A 19,652-nucleotide genomic window follows, 5' to 3' on the forward strand; every position below is an offset into this window, starting at 1 on the left:
GACCTGGTTGTGAGAATCTCAAGAACCTGAGATGTGGGCCAGGTTATGTCAATACACAGCAAAATGATCCAAATAAAAGCAGAACTCAGTTTGAAGAAAAAGCTTAGAAGCTGCAGGCTAGGTCTTGAACGAATAGGGATAATGAGGATGTGGGCACATGATGTCAGTGAGTGGGGGCAGATGGCATAAGCAGGAATTTTACGCAAGAGAGAAGGAATAATGATTTGAAGGTAACACAAGCCGGTGAGAAGGACCCTGGTCTCTCTCTGGATTCCAGGTCCTCAAGGTGTGGCAGGATGAGCGACTGCGGTTAGGAGAAATTTGGAAATGGCTGAGTCTTACTTAAAGCCCAAAGCTGGGAATCCACTCAGGTAAGAGGCTAAGGGCATAAAGGTAGGAAAATATGTTAATGGTGAAGTAGGGTTGCTGGTTGGCACAGTGAGTGGTTTGGAAAGAAAGGAAGTGAAGGGGTGTGTGTGTGTGTGTGTGTGTGTGTGTGTGTAGGGCTGGGGAAGTAAGAGTGGTGGTAAATTAAAGCTGAAGCACATCAAAGAGGATCTGGGCAAGGTTAATCCACTGGCTTGTGAGTTTTCCAGGATACCCCTCCCGTCCCTGTCAGAAGCACTGATTCAATTTACCAGCAGTTCATGCTGGAGTCTCACAAACAGAGGGCCCCGCATGTTAGGCGCAGCATTTGGGTCACACTCATTCAAGACACTGCGATTATTTTCTCAGTGAAGATCGAATTAGAAGTTTATTCTTCTCATAGAAAATATCGTTCTGGGAAAAGTGCAATGGATTCTTCACACTGTTGGAAAGAATATAGCTAGAAAAAGATGCCTAAAGGCAATTTAAAAAAATTCTGTACAGGCAGATAAGAAATATTGGTTGCTACGTGTTGTTGTTGTTGTTGGTCGAAGAGGTAGTTTAAAAAATTTTTTTAATGTTTTTATTTATTTTTGAGACAGAGAGAGAGAGACAGAGCATGAGCGCGGGAGGGGCAGAGAGAGGGGGAGACACAGAATCAGAAGCAGGCTCCAGGCTTTGAGCCATCAGCACAGAGCCCGACGCGGGGCTCGAACTCACGGGCTGTGAGATCATGACCTGAGCTGAAGTTGGATGCTTAACTGACTGAGCCACCCAGGCGCCCCAAAAAAGAGGTGGTTTTTTAAATTTCTTTTGGCAAAATACAAAACGAAACATAATTTCCATTCCTGAGGGTATCCTATAGAAAATAATTCAGGACTTACTCAGGTTTAGTAGAACAGGGAAATGTCGCTTAAATATACAAATATATGCTTCTGTAATAGGAATATTCTTCTGAGTTGGAGTTATGAAGGTGGTAACTTGAAGTCCTATAAAGGAAGGAGGTAGCTATACACACATACAATATATGAAAATGCAAATTAATTGAAGGTCAGGAAGAAATATAAACTCAGAAATTTCCCGAGGGATCAAGTGACAGTTCTGAAAACGGGTAAAAGAAGATAGGAGGTGAAAAGGGGAGATTACTTCGTGTTCACTTAACATGTAGAAACAGCTAGAACTGAAGAATCCATTGAGTGTTCTCTGCAACCGAACAATGTAGCATTCTAGACGCTGTGACATCATGTTTTAAAAATAGCCGCTTTCAGCAACAGATAGCAGTTGATAATGAAAACGTTTTTTCATGTCTTTTGGGATGAGGGGGGAAGAGAGCTGGGGGAAGGGGCGACTAGTGACTAAGGGAGATAAATGTCCTGATTGTCCCCGGTCTCCATGTAAATAGAAATGTAACTGGCACCGGGCTGCAGGGTCACGTGCACATTCTCTCATGAAAATATTAGGCCCATAGTACATTCGATTGTTTGCTTTTATGACCAGTAAGTCATTAACATAATGCGTTTTATAATTAGCCTACTTTGAACAGATGAGACGCAATCACCAGCGACCGGACGAGAACCCCCACGGATGCCTCCACGATGACTTGGATGGGGATGTTGAAGGTGTGGCCGGGGCTGGGAGGTGTTGGGTGCCCGGAGGGCTGGTACCCACCCAGGGCCAGCCTCAGCCCAGGCGGACGGTGGCTCTGCTTGAAAGCAGAGGGTCCCTCTGCGCCTCACACTCTTGTGTCACGCGGTATGTAAAATTTCGCTGCCTCGGAGAAACATTGTTGCCAGTGGCGCGCTGGGAAATTGACTGGAGAAAGTTTTGGTGGTAGGAACGCTGGCACCGCCCATTGCCAATTTCAAGCTGCCCGCCCCTGAATGAGATTAATCAGCTCTTGGGGGCCAGGGTGAGCAGGCAGGTGCCCTGCTAGCCCTTCCCCGCCACACAGTTACTAGGCCACCATCGGTGCCTTAATTATAAGGTTTCGACTCCTTTCAAGACCTACATCTCCCTGGGACGGCTGGGTTGTGGGAGATCCTCGTCTTCCCTTCTAGGTCCTTCCTTCCTCCTCCTCCTGCTTCTCCTCCTCCATCCCTCTTCCCCTCCTTCTTCTTTTCCAGCATTTACCGATGGCAACACACCTGGGACATCCTGCCGGAACGCTGGGCTGCGAAGATGGGTCAGGATTCATCTCTGACCACGTAGGGAGGCGACGACCGTTTCCGTGTTTGGTGCTGGAGGGCTGCAGGGGGCCCAGGTGGGGTCAGAGGAGTCCTGTGCAGTACAGGAGTGAGCGTGGAAGGCAGGCTTTCTGGGAGGTGCTGGAGCTTGAGTTGAATCACCAGAAGTGTCCCTGTTTGAACCTGTTTTTAAGACTGAATTCATGTCAAATGAAAGCCGAATGCTGACAATAAAAACGGCAGCAACAAGCGTTTACTGAGCACGTCCTATGTGCTACGCAGGCACTCTGCAAAGCCGGGTATTATTAGCTCGTGTAACCTGACAGCAACTTTATGAAGACGATACTCTGGGGGGCCCCTCTTTTAGGTGAGAAGATCGAGGCACAGGGAGGTTAATAACTTGCCACAGACCACGGAGCTTGTGAAATGTGGAGCTGAGGTTGAACTCAGGCGCCTCGACCCTGGAGCTACAATCTCAACCACTGAGGACACACTGCTTCAAATAACTTCACAGTATACAATGTAACGGAAAGTTTCCCAGGAGTTCGAATTGAGCAAACAGGACCGGTTTAAACCACCACACATGCCCTCAAGAGCCCGGGGCAGCCACGTCAGTGTCATATTGGCAGAACGATCAGATGTTCCGATCACAGAGCCCGCCAGCTTGGCGACAGTTCATTAGCTGTAAGTGTAGTCGTAAATGTGCCATGAAGAAATTTTCTGTAACCAATTCCAGTAATAATTGGATTAGATACTTTGTTAGTGCAGGTTTCAATAAAGCTGCAATGTGAACTTCACGTTCAAATGAGCAAAACTGTTTGGCAGAGATCAAATGACAGCGCATTAAATTGGCACCGAAGTTTTGGTTAAGCACAGGGTCGGATTATCTTGAACCGGCAAACAAACCTTTGAAATTATTAATGCCGTTTTGTACAACATACCATGCAAATAGAGGTTCTCTGCCTCCCTGTTAACGGAAGTCAAAGCACAGAGCAGTTTAAAAGAAAGGGATGGACCTGAGGCCATAGGGTCTTATTTTTAAACACAACATGTGTGAGTTAACTTAACAAAACATGATCTCGTATAGTAAATTGATGGTGCTCATTTAGGAGCGCCTGGGTGGCTCAGTGGGTTAAGGGTACGACTTTGCCTCAGGTCATGATCTCGCGGTTCATGAGCTCGAGCCCCGCATCGGGCTCTGTGCTGACAGCTCAGGGCCTGGGGCCTGTTTTGGATTCTGTGTCTCCCTCTCTCTCTGCTCCTCCCCCACTCGCACTCTGTCTCTCTCTCTCTCTCCCTCAAAAATGAACAAACGTTAAAAAATAATAAAAAAAATAAATCGATAGCATTCCTTTAAATATTATCGGTTTTGTATTTTTGCTGGGCTTCCTAAGTACAGCGTTTGCCTTGGTTTTATAGGTGCATTAAGAGGTATAAGGAATTGGTCTCTTTTAAGTTAATATTGCAAATTCCAACTTCTGTCTCACCCTTCATTTAAATTTTTTGGGGGTTTATAGTTTTTCCAGGTCTTTTTTTTTAAGTTTAAATTTATTTTAAATTAATTTAAAATAATTGGTCACTATTTAATTTTAAAATAACTTAAAATAGTGGTCACTTCAAAGCAGAGATGTGCCGATAAATGCTTCACACATGGCTCCCTGCGGGGAAAAGCCCTGATTCATGATATTTGCCAGTTTCTGCGCTAGAAATATTCCCACCATGGTGGGTTTCAAGCTACGAACGTGGTGTCACCCACCGCGTGCAGTGCTGGGGAGAGACACCCAGGGGCACACCATCATGTGGCTTTTTTTTTTTTTAATGTTTATTGATTGATTTTTGAGAGGAAGATAGGGAGCAAGCGGGCTGTCAGCACAGAGCCTGATGCGGGGCTCGAACTCGCAAACTCGTGGGATCACGATCCGAGCCAAGATCAAGAGTCCGACGCTTGGCCGACTGAGCCACCCGGGTGCCCTGTCCAGCACATGGCATTTCCACCAGACCGATACGGTAGGTGAAGATTGCGGGAAACCGCGAAGTGTTGTGCTTGTCAGCTTCGGCTGCTGTAACAGGGTATCGCAGACCGGGTGGCTTACACATCAGACATGCAATTTCTCGCAGCTCTGAGGGCTGGAAGTCTGAGCCCCGGGTGTAAGCAGGGTTGGGTCCCTCTGAGGTCTCTCTCCTCAGCTTGCAGTCGGCCTTCCTCCTGCTGCCTGCCTCTTCACATGGCTGTTGTGCCTGTGCATGTGTGAATCCCTGGTGTCTCTTTGCGTGTCCAAATTTCCCCCTCTTACTAGGACACCAGTCAGATTGGATGAAGGACCCACGCTGATGGCCTCCGTTTAACCTGACTGCATCTTTAAAGACCCTCTCTCCAAACACAGTCACCTTCTGAGGTGGCGGCGCTTAGATCGTCAACATATGAGTGTTGGGAGGGGACACGATTCAGTCCATACGAAATGTACTAAAGGAACTAGGAAGTGCTGACTTGTGAGTATTTCCTTTGTTTCTAGTATCAGTTAGTGAATCATAAGTTCATAGAATTGAAGTTTAAGTAACGGCTGTACTTAGCAGCTAAATTGAAAAAAATCCCTGAAGATTTAAAAGTCAGCTCTCGTGAGCTGGTACAAACTGTTTTAAAAGAGCACTGCGCCTGGGGTGCTCTTTGGGGCGCCTGGGTGGCTCAGTTGGTTGAGCATCCGACTTCGGCTCAGGTCATGATCTTGAGGTTCGTGGGTTCAGGCCCCACGTTGGGCTCTGTGCTGACAGCTCAGAGCCTGGAGCCTGCTTCCGATTCTGTGTCTCCCTCTCTTTCTGCCCCTCCCCTGCTCATGCTCTCTCTCTCTCTCTCTCAAAAGTAAACAAACATAAAAAATTTTTAATATAGCACTGCTTTAAAATAAAACAAAAGCGTAAGCAACCCCCCCTACCCAACCAGAAAAACACAAGGCATGATGGGCCAGGGTGTGGATTTTCATAAGGATCTTTTTCTAGCAATTATCTCATTTCTGTGAGGAAACAGTTCCCAGGATCATTCTAGCTCTAATATTCTTTCATTTTGTAAAAGATCCTAATAGTAACTAGAACTCTCATGATGCTTTACAAATAAAAGAAATATTTTACCTTCTTCCACACTATTTCAAAAGTCTTTGTTGGGAATGCAAGCTGGTGCAGCCACTCTGGAAAACAGTATGGAGGTTCCTCAAAAAACTAAACATAGAACTACCCTATGACCCAGCAATTGCACGACTAGGTATTTATCCAAGGGATACAGGTGTGCTGTTTCGAAAGGACACGTGCACCCCAACGTTTATAGCAACACTATCGACAACAGTCAAAGTATGGAAAGAGCCCAAATGTCTATTGATGGATGAATGGATAAAGAAAATGTGATATATATATATGTATGTATATACACACACACACACTCAATGGAGTATTACTTGGCAATCAAAAAGAATGAAATCTTGCCATTTGCAACTACGTGGATGGAACTGGAGGGTATTGTGCTAAGTGAAATTAGTCAGAGAAAGACAAATATCATATGACTTCACTCATATGAGGACTTTAAGAGACAAAACAGATGAACATAAGGGAAGGGAAACAAAACTAATATAAAAACAGGGAGGGGGACAAAACAGAAGAGACTCATAAATATGGAGAACAAACAGAGGGTTATTAGAGGGGTTGTGGGAGGGGGGATGGGCTAAATGGGTGAGGGGCACTAAGGAACCTACTCCTGAAATCATTGTTGCACTATATGCTAACTAATTTGGATGTGAATTTTAAAAAAGAAAAAAGAAAAAAAAGAAAATAGAGATCTCCACTAGAAAAAAAAAAGAGTTTGGGTAGGATAGAGCAGAAATGGATTTTTGCCACATTGTTAAGAGGTAAGAATTTGTCACAGGGATAGGAATAACCTCCATGTTTGACAAAGCAGCTGGTCAGAGATTAATAGGAAAGCCTATGAACAGGCTCAAAATGGTATGGGGGCCTGGGAAAACAGCAAAATAAAAGTACATTTTTGAATAATTAAAAAAAAAAGTCTTTGTTGAGTGCCCTCCGTGGACTGATTGGGTCCCTCCCAAATTCATAGGTTGAATCCCTAATCCCCAGTGTGATGGGATCTGGAAGCAATTAGGCTTAATGAGAGCCGCCAGGGGTGGAGCCTGGTGAATAGGCTTAGTGTCTTTATAAGAAGAGACGGGGGACAGCTTGCTTCCTCTTGCTCTCTGTCCCTCTCCTCTCTGTCTCTGTCTCCCTCTCCTAACTCTGCCACGGGAGGATACAGTCGGGAGGTGGCCATCTGCCAAGCAGGAAGAAGGCCCTCAAAAGAACTCTGATTTTGCATTTCCCAGCCTCTGGGACAGTGAGGGTTGTCTGTTGTTCAAGCCGCTCAGTCCATGGCGTTCTGTCACATCAGCCTGAACGGACTGAGACAGTACCCGTCAGGTATCAGGCACCGTGCTGGGAAAAAAGGGCACAGAGCAGACAAGCCAGACATGATCCCTCCCCCAGTGGCGTCTACATAAGGGGAGGATAGATGTAGAGTGAACAGTCAGTTAAGTAGCTAGTTGTACCCGTCGTCGCTGCTGGCAGGAACGCGTATAACACACGGTGGGAGCATTTATAATGGGAGCAACTGACCACACGATGGGAGCATTGATAACGGGAGCAACTAACCTCACCTAGGAGATCACAGAAGACTTATCTTGGGAAACGACACTGAACCTGTGTTATAGGCTGAATTCTCTACCTGTCACCCTCTGTTACAGGTCCCGAAGCCTTCACCCCCAGAACCTCAGAATGTGACTGGGTTTAGAGATAGGGTCGTTAAAGAGGTGAGTAAGTGAAAGGGAGTCTTTGGTGTGAGTCCGAATCCAATCTGACCAGTGTCCTTATAACAAGAGGCAATTTGAGCACGCAGAGAGATAACCAGTGAGGCAGGGGTGTTCGAGTGAGAACGCGACGCAGGCGACCGTGTGAGGACACGGTGAGAAGGCAAACCAAGGAACTAGACCCACCAACACCTTGACTTGGGGCTTCCAGCCTCCAGGACTGTGAGAACATACACTTCTGTTGCCTAATCCACCCAGTGTGTGGTATTTTCTTAGACCCGGCAGACTCACGGAATTTGGGGCCCGGGATTAAGTAGGGGCTGGTGAGACAAGGGGAGGCAGGAAGACATTCTAGCTGGAGGAGAGAATATTTGGTTGGATCCTCAAAGAAATGGATAAAATCCCCATAATCGAATGTAAAGGAGTGGTGAGGGGTGTGGGCCCCGGACCCAAAGGGCTGGACTCGACCTGGGGAAAGTCACATGACTCGGTGCCTCTGTTTTTCTCATCCGTACGATTGCCATTACTATCAGATGCTGCTGCAGGGTTGCTGGAGGGAGGCCTAAGGTACCTCGCTGTGAAGCCTTTAGCTCGGTGCCTGGCACACAGTCCTGGAAATGCTCCAAAATGTGAGATGTCACTTATTATCTGAGATTAGCTCACCATTCTCAAAGTGTAGTTGGAATGTTCCTTATAGTGGTAAGTCTTTACTGGTACCACTCCAACCTGAGTCAAATCATTTTCTCTCCCTTATTGGGAAGGAAGACCATCTGTTTCTAAAATCTGGATTCTCCATTTTGTGTGGCTGAGGGTTTGGATTTTGTCCTAACGTCTTTTGCTAGAGGCCATGGGGAAAAAAAAAAAAAAGAAGAAGTAAAATTAAGGCTTTGGGGAGTGAGGACTGGCCGGGTTGTGGGTAGACCCCATGATGGTCTGGGGGGGAACAATACCAGGAGAGGGGGCTCTAGCTCTGACCGGTGTTTGGACCTCTGTCCTTGAGCTCTCATGGCCTGGGACGTGCCAGGAGGCCAGGAAAAGAGACACTCTGAGGGCACCACTGAGCGCCATGAGCCTTCGGGCACTTTGAGAGGACACCGCCTTACAACGCCAGGAGATTTGTAAGCCCCCTGATGACTGGAAATTCAGCAGGACGGCGGCGATGGAGAGAAGCGCTCGCCCCCCTACTTCTGAACCAGGCTGGAGTACATTCATGCACCCCACACCAGGAACTTCAGGGGCAGGACGGCCTGTTTGGCATTGACCATACCATTATGGTTATCTGCAAATTCCCTCACTCGACTCACATCCTTAAGGACAGGTGTCATATCTTTCTCTCCGCATCCTCCACCCTTGTCGTAATGCTGAGCACCTGCACTTGTTGAATTAAATTTTTATTTATACATTAGGCACTTGGGGCGCCTGGGTGGCTCCGTCGGTTAAGCGTCCGACTCTTGGTCTCAGCTCAGGTCTCGATCTAGGGGTTGTCGGTTCGAGCCCCGTGTTGGGCTCGGCGCTGGGCATGGTGCCTACTTAAAAATAAATAAGCAGACAAACACATAAATACATAAAGTGCTTGAGGCCGAGTGGTTGAGTGGTTTGCTTATGGTCATACGTCTTGCGGTGAAACTGTATTGAAAAGCCAGTGTCCGTTGGCTGAAGCTGCACTCTTGTTAGCCACAGTGAGGGCAAGGGATGTGCCTTATGCTTTTTCATGGTGCCTGGTACCATGATTGGCTCACGGGCAAGCACAGGAAGAGCCTGAGAAGCAGCAACGCCACCTAGAAGGTGGGCCGGGGGAATGATTGATAAAGATGTTTGTGCGGAGGCCAGGAGTAGATAAATGTTCTCATCCAATTTTGGCTCTAGGGAAGCACCATGACCATTTGTACTCATTTGTATCAAAGACATTTAAGAATGGGGATGTCACACAATAGCTCCCCCCCCCCTCCTAAATCTATGCTCTGCAAGCTAGTGAACAAAACTTGGACTTTCAGTCATTCATTCAACAGATATTTATTGAGCAGTGTCCCAGATAATTCCTGGCTGGTTGGCCAAGGGCCAGTTGGCCTATCTTTGCATTTTAGTTGATACAGGTATAAACTGAGGACAGTAACACCTATTACATAAAGGTTGGCCTAAAGTTCAAAGGAGGGCCAACACATAAAAGCTTGGCATATATTCATGTCATTAGCCCTCCCCACCAGGGCCAGTGATGACCGATTATTTTGCTTCTCTTTTGCAGTGCTGGGGAGACAATGGGGGCTTCTGAAATGTTGTGGGGGCCCTGATTTGGTTCATTGGTTATGGCAAAACAAGGGGAGCAGGACCCCCCTGGGCAAAGGCTCCCCTGTGCCGGGCACGTTATTAATGCACAGTAAATATACATTCAGCCAATCAATTATTCTGGCCTCTGCAATGCGTGTGACATTTTAACAATGTAGGAAGTTGATATTCATTATACAACTTTCCTTGTTCTGGCCGTGGTCTCTTCCTATACGTGGAGGAAAGAAAGTTCCCAGCAAACTAGGATTATGCTGTTTCAACAAAAATTCTCTATCAAAAAAAAAAAAAATTCTCTATCAATTAGAATTAGGTTAACCTGGGGGCGCCTGGGTGGCTCAGTCGGTTGAGCATCCGACTTCGGCTCAGGTCATGATCTCACCGTTTGTGGGCTCGGGCCCCGCGTCGGGCTCTGTGCTGACAGCTGGGAGCCTGGAGCCTGCTTTGGATTCTGTGTCTCCCTCTCTCTGCCCGTGCCCCACTTGTGCTCCGTCTCTCTCTCTCTCTCAAAAATAAAAATAAACATAAAAAAATATTTAAAAAACCAAAAAGAATTAGGTTGATCTGCATAACGTAGAAACAGTCCTCCCCACACATCCTCCCTTTCCCAGTTCAGTCTTAGATAAGATAAACTTACATTTCTTTTTCATGTAAAAGACTAGAGTTAGGCATTCCAGGACTTCCATCAAAGACCCATGTCCCCTCCAGTTCCACCCCTAGGGTGGTCTCCTGGTCCACAGTGGCTGCTAATGCCCCTGCCATCACATCTCTGTTCCACTCAGCAAGATGGAAACGTGGGAAGAAGAAAAGAGCATTCTCGCCCTTTAAAAAAGCCTTTCCTAAGTCCCACACAGTATTTCTTTCATCTCTTCGGTGAGAAATGAGGCACAGGGCCAGACTTCTGCAAGAAAGGCTGGAGAGTGAAGTCTTTTAGCTGGGCAGTAATGTGCTCAGCCCAAACCTGGAATTCTAAAGGAAGAACATTCCAGGAAGAAATTCAAAGGACGAAAAGGAGGCTGGAGGTAAGGTAGGCAAATTGCAATCTCTCTTACTTCTTCCATTCTGGAGAGGACACAGAGCTGTTCTTCCCTTCTGTGTTTCTGCCACCCTCCGCACAGACTGTCGTTAATGTCCTAACATCTGCAATTGGGGGAACTGGATGTGATGCTGAGGTTTTTCACTCTAGGCCAGAAGGAAAGAAGAAACGATATACCATTCTTCCACGTGCACACGCGTATTCTTTCTCTCCCATGTGGTTTCCTCTTCTCTCTGTGTCGGTCTCTCCCCACCTATGCGCACAGAGCTCAGGTTAAAACTGCCCTCTGCCCTGCAAATGGCTGCTGTCCTGAAAGTGGGCACTGGGCTTTGCGCACTTGGCCCTGGGACGTTCCGTGCCAAAGGCAGAACCACAGCACTTCCTCTCCGTCTGGAGAGGCAGCTCTAAGAACGGGGAACCACTCCGCATGCTGGCGTCTCCTGGGTGAAGAACGAAATTCGGTTGAGATTTGGACCCGCCCTTTTGCACGTATTATTTACACAAAGTCCTCTTCTCCCAAGATACTTCTGTTCTCTCATCCTGAGCACAGGGCAGTCATGTCTACCCCTTACCTTTCACGTAATGAGCTGAAGATTAATAAAATAACAAACAGCCGGATGTGGCAAAGTCTGGGTAAAAGCATTTTGGAAGACACCCATCGTTTACTAATCTAATTGTTGGCTACGGCAGAAGTGAAGTCAGAAGTGAAGATGGTGGGGGCGCCTGGGTGGCTCAGTTGCTTAAGCGTCCGACTTTGGCTCAGGTCATGATCTCACAGCTCGTGAGTTCGAGCCCCGCGTCGGGCTCTGTGCTGACAGCTCGGAGCCTGGAGCCTGCTTCGGATTCTGCGTCTCCCTCTCTCTCACCTTTCCCGGCTCACGCTCTGTCTCTCTCTCAAAGACAAATAAACATTAAAAAAAGAAACAAAGAAAGAAGTCAAGACGGTGGTTGGGGTTAGGTTGGGAAGTGTTGGAGTCAGAAGGCCAGGCCAAGCCGGGTTGTAGCCATTGGATTCTGGGTGAACCTGGGTGGCGCCTACATCCTTAAAATTTCAATAAGAGTGTCTACTTCCCAGCGCCATTTTGACATTCAATTAGATAATGCATGGGAAACCCCTAACAACCCGCCTAGCAAAGGGCAAGGACTCGATAATTTGTTTCCTTTTCCCTGAGACAAGGAATAGAGAATAAAGGGTCAAGCATGGAAGGAGGAGGCAAGAGGGGTTGACGTGGAAATTGCTTTAAATAGGTTCTTACCCACCCAGGGGTTGAAGCCAGTGGAAGCTCTGGAAGCAAGCACGCCATCCATTCCACTTTGTTTCATTCTGCTTTAAGACCAACTCTTCGGCAGACGCATCTTCTTCATAAGATGTATTGAGGGGTTATATTTCTTAAACCCCTGAACGCTAAGTATTTTTTTTTTCAAGGTGGGACACAGTACCAGAGTTTTGATTTTTTAATTTTTATTTTCTTAATATTTATTTATGTTGGGGAGAGCGCAAACGGCGGAGAGGCAGAGAGAGGGAGACAGAGGATCCGAAGCAGGCTCTGCGCTAACAATCTAATAGCAGTGAGTCCGACGCGGGGCTCGAACTCCCAAACCGTGAGATCATGACCTGCGCCGAAGTCAACCGGTCAACTGACTGAGCCACCGGGGTGCCCCAACACCAGAGTTTTTAAAGAAAACTCCTGGAGCCTTAAAATAGTATTTTATTTTCCAGAAAGGAAACAAAGACAAGGAACTTGAGTGCATACGTTACACGGAGAATCCGTGTCTCCCTGGTCTCTTCTTCCCACCCTTCCCAGCGACCCCCAAGGCCAGTAGGTGCCCACAGTTTGAAAGTCTGTGCATCCCAGAGATGCTCGCATGAGGCCCAGTGAGCTCTGGGAATCGTCTCTCCACCTCCCACCCCCTCCTGGGGTTCTCTGGCTGCCCCAGGGCCCTGCCCAGAGGAACATGCTGTGCAGTCTGCCCGGTCTGCCCACCTGCCTGCCTGCCTGCCGGGGGCCTGCCTGCTATATCACACACAAGTGGGTGTGCAGGAAAGGGGCAGCAGGAGAAAGAATTCGGATGACTCAGAGCAGAAGCATCATCGTTACTGGGCCAGGGAGAACGGGGAGCGTCACTTTCCTACAAATGCTCTCTTTTGTAGTCTTGGGTTTTTGTCTGAGGATGCAGACATTAACGCTCAGCTAAGTTGTGGGTTTTAAACGAGACACGGTGTGAAATTTTCAAGGTAGGGTTCGCCATAGACAACTTGTTCCCATGGCCTCCAGCCCCCAAACTCAGCTCAGAATTCTCTATGCGGTCGGTCAGCAAACATCATGAAAAGTCTAGAGGGTGCCTGTTATGTTCATATATGTTACTTGACCTAACCATCAGGGTTTTGACTAGGGTGAGGTGGTGAGATGCCTTTTGTGCAAAATTTGAGAGGCTGCCAAAACACCCCACTCAGCTCAGTAATCAAGATAAGTAAGGTTAGATTCCCCCCCAAATGTTTATTTATTTGGGGGAGAGAGAAATCGGGGGGTGGGGGAGGCGCAGAGAGAGAAAGGGAGAAAGAGAATCCCCAGCAGGCTCCGCACTGTCAGCTCAGAGCCCAGCGTGGGGCTTGAACTCATGAACCACAAGATCATGACCTGAAGTCAGACGCTCAACCAACTGAGCCACCCAGGCGCCCCAAGATAAGTAAGATTTCAGTACTGTGTTTTTGTTTTTGTTTTTTTTTTTTTAATTTTTTTTTCAACGTTTATTTATTTTTGGGACAGAGAGAGACAGAGCATGAATGGGGGAGGGGCAGAGAGAGAGGGAGACACAGAATCGGAAACAGGCTCCAGGCTCTGAGCCATCAGCCCAGAGCCTGACGCGGGGCTCGAACTCACAGACCGCGAGATCGTGACCTGGCTGAAGTCGGACGCTCAACCGACTGCGCCACCCAGGCGCCCCAGTACTGTGTTTAAAAAATAAAAATTAATGCAAAATAATCAATGATGTGAAAAACATCAAGGTTTTACAGTATATCCACATTCATGATTTCTTTCTTTGGCTCAACTCCAAATGGCTGAGCACAGCACTGCCAATTATGTTGTGCTATTCTCGAGGTAGATTTCATAGATTGGGGCTCAAAAGAGCTCCATAAACTCACTCTGGTGGACAAGAGAGGGAACTTGAACCCAGGACTTCGTTGTCTTTTCCCAAGACCGTAGCCACCTGCCTTGGTTTTGTAAGACTGATGTCTTCCTCCTTCACAGGATTTGTTAATATGTGTTCCAGGCAGCTGGTACCCTTAGCCTCTGAAACAACTGCTTTTCGGGGGGTGCCAGAAGGAAATAATCTGTGGAGCGCCCAGAGGGATAAATCATCCTGTAAGCCTAAAATCATCTTGTTGGGGGAAGGGGTGGGGTGAGCAAAACATTTACTTCAGTGTGAATGACAAGCTGAGCAAGAATGAGCCTGACTTTGAGTTCTTAGAGCCATGTAATCCTTCCTTTCAGCCTCTCCCTGGTAGAATGGTTTTCTCAGCCCCAAAGGCTGACCAGGGAATCAGTTAAAGGAAAAACGAGTTTAAAAATCCATCTTGAAAGCAAAGGGTAGGTAGTGGGGTTTGCAGACTCAGCGGAGGCTTTTCTCAGGCTGTATTTTTCATTGCAAAGGTGCCTCTGGGCGGTCCTGGTTTGTTTCCAGCCCAGCAGGTGGACTGGGAAGCGAGGGGGACGCCGGCGGGTGGGTGGCCGGAGGGCTCTCTGGATCCTGGCGGGGTGGGGGTGGGGGGCGCAGGGGATGCGATTTCCCGGGTGCCTGGTGTGGACCCGGGCTGGGGGTCTGGGCGAGGCTCCGGGATGGCCACGCCTGCCTCCCGCCTTCAACGCTGCACGCACACTGCCACCTACGGAGCTCGGGAAGCAAGTCAACCTCGCCGCCGGGCCCTTTCCTCCCGCGGAGACTGGCCTCAGCTGGGGGTGGAAAGGGATTCCCGCCGAGGCCTCCCCATCATTACCATGACAAAAGCTTAATCTTTCCCCGGGCCACCCCAGACCCGGTAAAAAGCAGGTCTCGCTTTACCAACCCTAGCGAGCTAACCTTGTGTCCTTCCCGGGACAGAGTCCCCGCCCTTCCGTATGCTAGTAAGACCCCTTCCCCAAATGCATGTTTGGGACCCAGGAACGCCCTACCTCACCAAGCTATAGTCCTCTTTGCTCCCCCACTGATCAGCATAATAAAAAAAAATGGTTCGTATTTATTGAACACCCCTAGGGTACCCGGCTCAATGCTGTGTGTTTCACGTGCATCATTTTATTTAACTTTCTCCATATTCTCTTTATTGCTAGATACTAGAATTGTTTATGCTATAGATGAGGACACAGGCTTAGGAATATTTTGCAAATGGATCCAAGTTCATTTAGCTAGTAAGCAGTGGTGCCAGTTTTTAAACGTGTGTAGATTTAAAATCCAGGGCCCGCACCCTCACTCCCTTAAATTATATTCCTTAGGAGACTCGGATCAGACCTCACTGAGTCTTAAGGTATATAAGCACCAACATAGGCCATGTGCTCTGCCTAGGGCTTGGACATGTTTTATCTTGCTTAATTCTTACCAGTGGATAAAGTATGTAGAGAGGATAGGACTATTTTACAAAATAAAGAGGCTGCGTTCAAAGAAATTAATGGTCTTTTTCTGTTGGCCATTGTGTCCGGTATAATGCCTGGAGTGAGGCAGGGCAGAAAGATGGAAAGCACCTTGAGCCACTGAATCAATCAGCCACCCACATGCACCCTACGCCAGCTCCTTCTGGATAGGGTTTCTGTTATTTGTGGATAAAAGCGTATCAGCGGGAATGACTGAGATTCAAACACATGTCTATCAAACCCAGGAGCTACTGGACATGTTCTCCAGGCCACCTTCCTGCCTCGCCTTATAAAATTTTCAAAAACTTGTAAGCTCCTCAGGGATAAGGAGACTTTCACAGGTGGAATCAAGCAGTAGAAAGCATCAGGAGGCCTAGAGTTTCCTCCCGACTCTTCCTTAGGTCACTTACCGACTCAACAGGGAAAGAAGATGCAAGCCAATGAGTGCTTTCTTAGAAAGTCTTGCGAGAGAGCAGAAGTTAAATAAGTCTGGCCAACAGGTATTCTGCAAAGGTCAAAGAGATCTAGATATAACAAAGAAACGGACTCTGCTTATTCACGGAAACTTTTTTCCCCAAACTCTGCAGGGGTGTCCTTTCCGCCTTGTATCCAACCCCATCTGGAGCCCGTGACATGAATAATGTCAGTCAGTAACAAAGAGGGACAAGTGGACCACAACCCGCCATGCTGGGGGAATGGCGTATGCAGGTTTATAAAATGAATGCGCTCTTGATTAATACCTCGTCGCTATATACGTGTTACCACTTTTCAAGGAAATAAGATTCAGTAAAGTTTAGCTCATGGCATAACTGTATAGAACAGGGGAGTCGCCCCGTAGTGACTGAGCAGGATTTCTCCCTTATGAGCCGTACAGGGCGACAGGGATCCCCACTGCACGGTAGTATTGGAAGATCATGGTTTCAGGTTGATGGAGTGCTAAATACCCCAGCTCTGACCCAATAATCATTGCTGGGGACACATTTTAATGGCTTGCTAATGAGCTGGTCGACATTAGCTGCGCATGCCTCTAAGTAAGCGGTTTCGACAGACTTGCTTCTAGGGATTAGGCCCCACACAACAGGCCGGCTGGACCTGACCTGCTACGTAGAAAGGTGGCTGAGAGCTGCCTGTCGTGATGAGCTCTCCTCTTTTTCTATCACTGCCCGTGCCTGCCTCCATTCATCTATTTATAGAACCGGCCTTGAACTATGTTTCCTTGCTTCCCAGAAAGTTGTAGAGTCGGTACAAGAGCTTGAAATATGGGCCCTACGTGAGTATGCGGATTTATTTGCACTGTTTATTTTCTTTGGGTGGTGAGGCCGTTCGGAAATAAATTGTTTTCAGTTCCTAACCATTGACTGGCAAATTACTAGTAATGATGGTCTCATCCGGGAGTTGGAGGCTTACAAAACGAACACAGATCCAGTGTCTCACAAAAGTGTGGTCTCCAGGGGGTCTCTAGAGTGACTTGAGGCGGGTGGGCTACGTGTATTTTAAATCACGTAAAGTACGCATGACTGGGCCCTATGCCAACCGCCCCCCCCAAATGTGGCGGGAGTTGGGGTGTAGGAGTCTGCCTTTAACAAGCCCCTCTGATAAATCTCGTATATATTGACGCCTGAGAGTCACTGGTTTAGTCCTTGGAAAACAAAGTACACGAAGCCCGAAGGGTAACCCATGTGTCGCTGGACACAACCATAGGATATTGTAGTCGAAGGCTCCTCTACCTACTTCTGTATGTCGTTCTTAAATCTGCGTGAAGAGGGTTGCCGAGCGAGCCTGAAGTTCTATGCAGTCTGAGAGCCTCAGTGGTGGGCAAGGGCGGAGGCACCACTGGCCCCGATACCCCCCCTCACCCTTCAGAACTTGGCCATCACGTCCGCTGGGCAGCCTTGCCTTGCTCTTTGAGCTCTTGTCTTGGGTGTAACATTTTTTTTTTTTTTAACGTTTTATTTATTTTTGAGACAGAGAGAGACAGAGCATGAACGGGGGAGGGGCAGAGAGAGAGGGAGACACAGAATCGGAAGCAGGCTCCAGGCTCTAAGCCATCAGCCCAGAGCCCGACTCGGGGTTCGAACTCACGGACCGTGAGATTGTGACCTGAGCCGAAGTCGGACGCTTAACCGACTGAGCCACCCAGGCGCCCCAATGGGTGTAACATTTTTGTTTGTTATTGCGTTTTCTTTGTTTATTTTCATTATTTATTTATTTATTTTATTTGAGAGAGAGAGAGAGAGAGAGAGAGAGAGAGACACAGAGGGCGTGCCCACACGGGGGCGGGCCAGAGGGAAGGAAAGAATCCTAAGCAGGCTCCACGCTCAGCACGGAGCCCGACGCAGGGCTCCATCCCATGACCCTGGGGCCGGACCTGAGCCGACTGAGGTCAGTCAACCAACTGAGCCACCCAGGCACCTTTGTTATTTTAAAAATTATTTTTATTTTATTTTATTATTTCATTTCATTTCATTTCATTTATTAAAACTTTTTTTAATGTTTTATTTATTTTTGAGACAGAGAGAGACAGAGCACGAGCAGGGGAGGGGCAGAGAGAGAGGGAGACACAGAATCCGAAGCAGGCTCCAGGCTCTAAGCCATCAGCACAGAGCCTGACGCGGGGCTTGAACCCATGAACTGTGAGATCATGAGCTGAGCCAAAGTCGGACGCTTCACCGACTGAGCCACCCAGGCGCCCCTAAAAATTATTTTAAACTATGCTAAAATACACATAAAGTTTATCATCTTAACCATTTTTAAGTGTACTTCTCTGTGGCACTAAATATGTTCACATTGTTTTCTGATCATCACCCCCATCCATCTCCAGAACCATTTTCATTGTCCCAAACTGAAACTGTCCCCATTAAACACTAACTCTCCATTTCCCCCGCCCCACCACCCACCCGAACCCCTGGGACCCTGGTAACCTCCATTCTACTTTCTGTCTCTATGAGTTTATTACCCTTAAGTACCTCATATAAATGGAATCATGCAGTATTTGTCCTTTTGCGATGGGCTGATTTCACTTAACATAATATCCTCCACATTCATTCATGTTGAGCACAGGTCAGAATTTCCTTCCTTTTTTTTTTTTTTTTTTTTTTTTTTAATTTTTTTTTCAACGTTTATTTATTTTTGGGACAGAGAGAGACAGAGCATGAACGGGGGAGGGGCAGAGAGAGAGGGAGACACAGAATCGGAAACAGGCTCCAGGCTCTGAGCCATCAGCCCAGAGCCCGACGCGGGGCTCGAACTCACGGACCGCGAGATCGTGACCTGGCTGAAGTCGGACGCTTAACCGACTGCGCCACCCAGGCGCCCCAGAATTTCCTTCCTTTTTAAGCCTGAATAATATTCCGTTGTATGGATAGACTTCATGTTGTTTATCCATTCATCCTTTGACGGGCACTGGGGTTGCTTCCGTCTTTTGGCTCTTGTGAATAATGCTATAAACGTGGGTGTCCAGATATCTTTTTGAGACTCTGTTTTCAGTTCTTCTGACTATATACCCACAAGTGCAATTGCTAGATCGTATGGCAATTCTGTTGTCAACTTTTTTAGGAACTGCCACCGTAGTGATTTCAGCGGTAGCTCTCTGGTGTCATTTTACGTCGATGTGGGTGATTATTTGATTGTCTGTTTTCCCACCATGAGGGCGGGGATCCTGTTTACTTTTGCAGCCTTGCATCCCGTGCCTCGGTGTCTTGAACACCAGTGTCTGGGACAGAGCAGTCACTGAAATATCTGATGAATTAATGAATGAGTCAGCCTGATGGGAACACGGCGTTGTAGAGAGACTCAGTCTCTGCGCTTAATGAGTTTACAAATTAGCTGGTGAGACGTGACCCACACAAGGCAGGGAGCAAATAAAGGAAGGATATAATTATGTGCTTTCCACCAGCAGCGCACAAGAGGAGGAAACACTCTTCACTTGTGATTCTTTCTTGGAAGCCTCCGTTGGAGGGCTGGGTGCTGGGTGGCTAAGGGGCCTGGAGACATGGGCCCGGGGACAGCAGTCTGCAATGTGGATTAGGAGTGGGCCCAGGAGGTCCAAAGCAAGCTGTTGCATAGGTCACTACCGTGGGGGATCCAGGGAGGAGCCCGCACCCAACAATTAAGCAGGCGGGCAGTGCAGGTGAATCTAACTTGTCTCCCTCCAGGAGGCACAGCGAGAGTCCACACCCAGACTGAGGGTCTGGAAGAGGCAAGGCATGCATGCCCCGGTCTGATAGGGCCGGGGGCTTACACAGGAACTGGAGATGAAGGTGGGGAGCACCGCTTGACCCTAAGAACTCAGGCGTAGCGAGAAAACCAGGCTGGAAGGGGTGAG

General features: G+C 47.8%; 1 long non-coding RNA gene across 4 annotated transcripts; it reads left to right on the forward strand.

The window, feature by feature from the left end:
* The first annotated feature begins 275 nt into the window (after positions 1–275).
* On the forward strand, positions 276–3,346 carry LOC147581551 (uncharacterized). Of its 4 annotated transcripts, XR_015250028.1 has the most exons (3): positions 276–371; positions 1,896–2,196; positions 2,490–3,346. It is a non-coding gene; the product is annotated as an uncharacterized LOC147581551 (long non-coding RNA). The 4 variants fall into 4 exon arrangements; XR_015250026.1 differs by lacking the exon at positions 276–371 and having other exon boundaries at positions 1,547–2,196; XR_015250027.1 differs by lacking the exon at positions 276–371 and having other exon boundaries at positions 1,547–2,118.
* Positions 3,347–19,652: the final 16,306 nt, after the last annotated feature.

This window comes from Puma concolor, chromosome B1, assembly GCF_028749965.1.
Source record: "Puma concolor isolate L17-30 chromosome B1, mPumCon1.1.hap2, whole genome shotgun sequence".
In the NCBI taxonomy this organism is placed as follows: domain Eukaryota; kingdom Metazoa; phylum Chordata; class Mammalia; order Carnivora; family Felidae; genus Puma; species Puma concolor.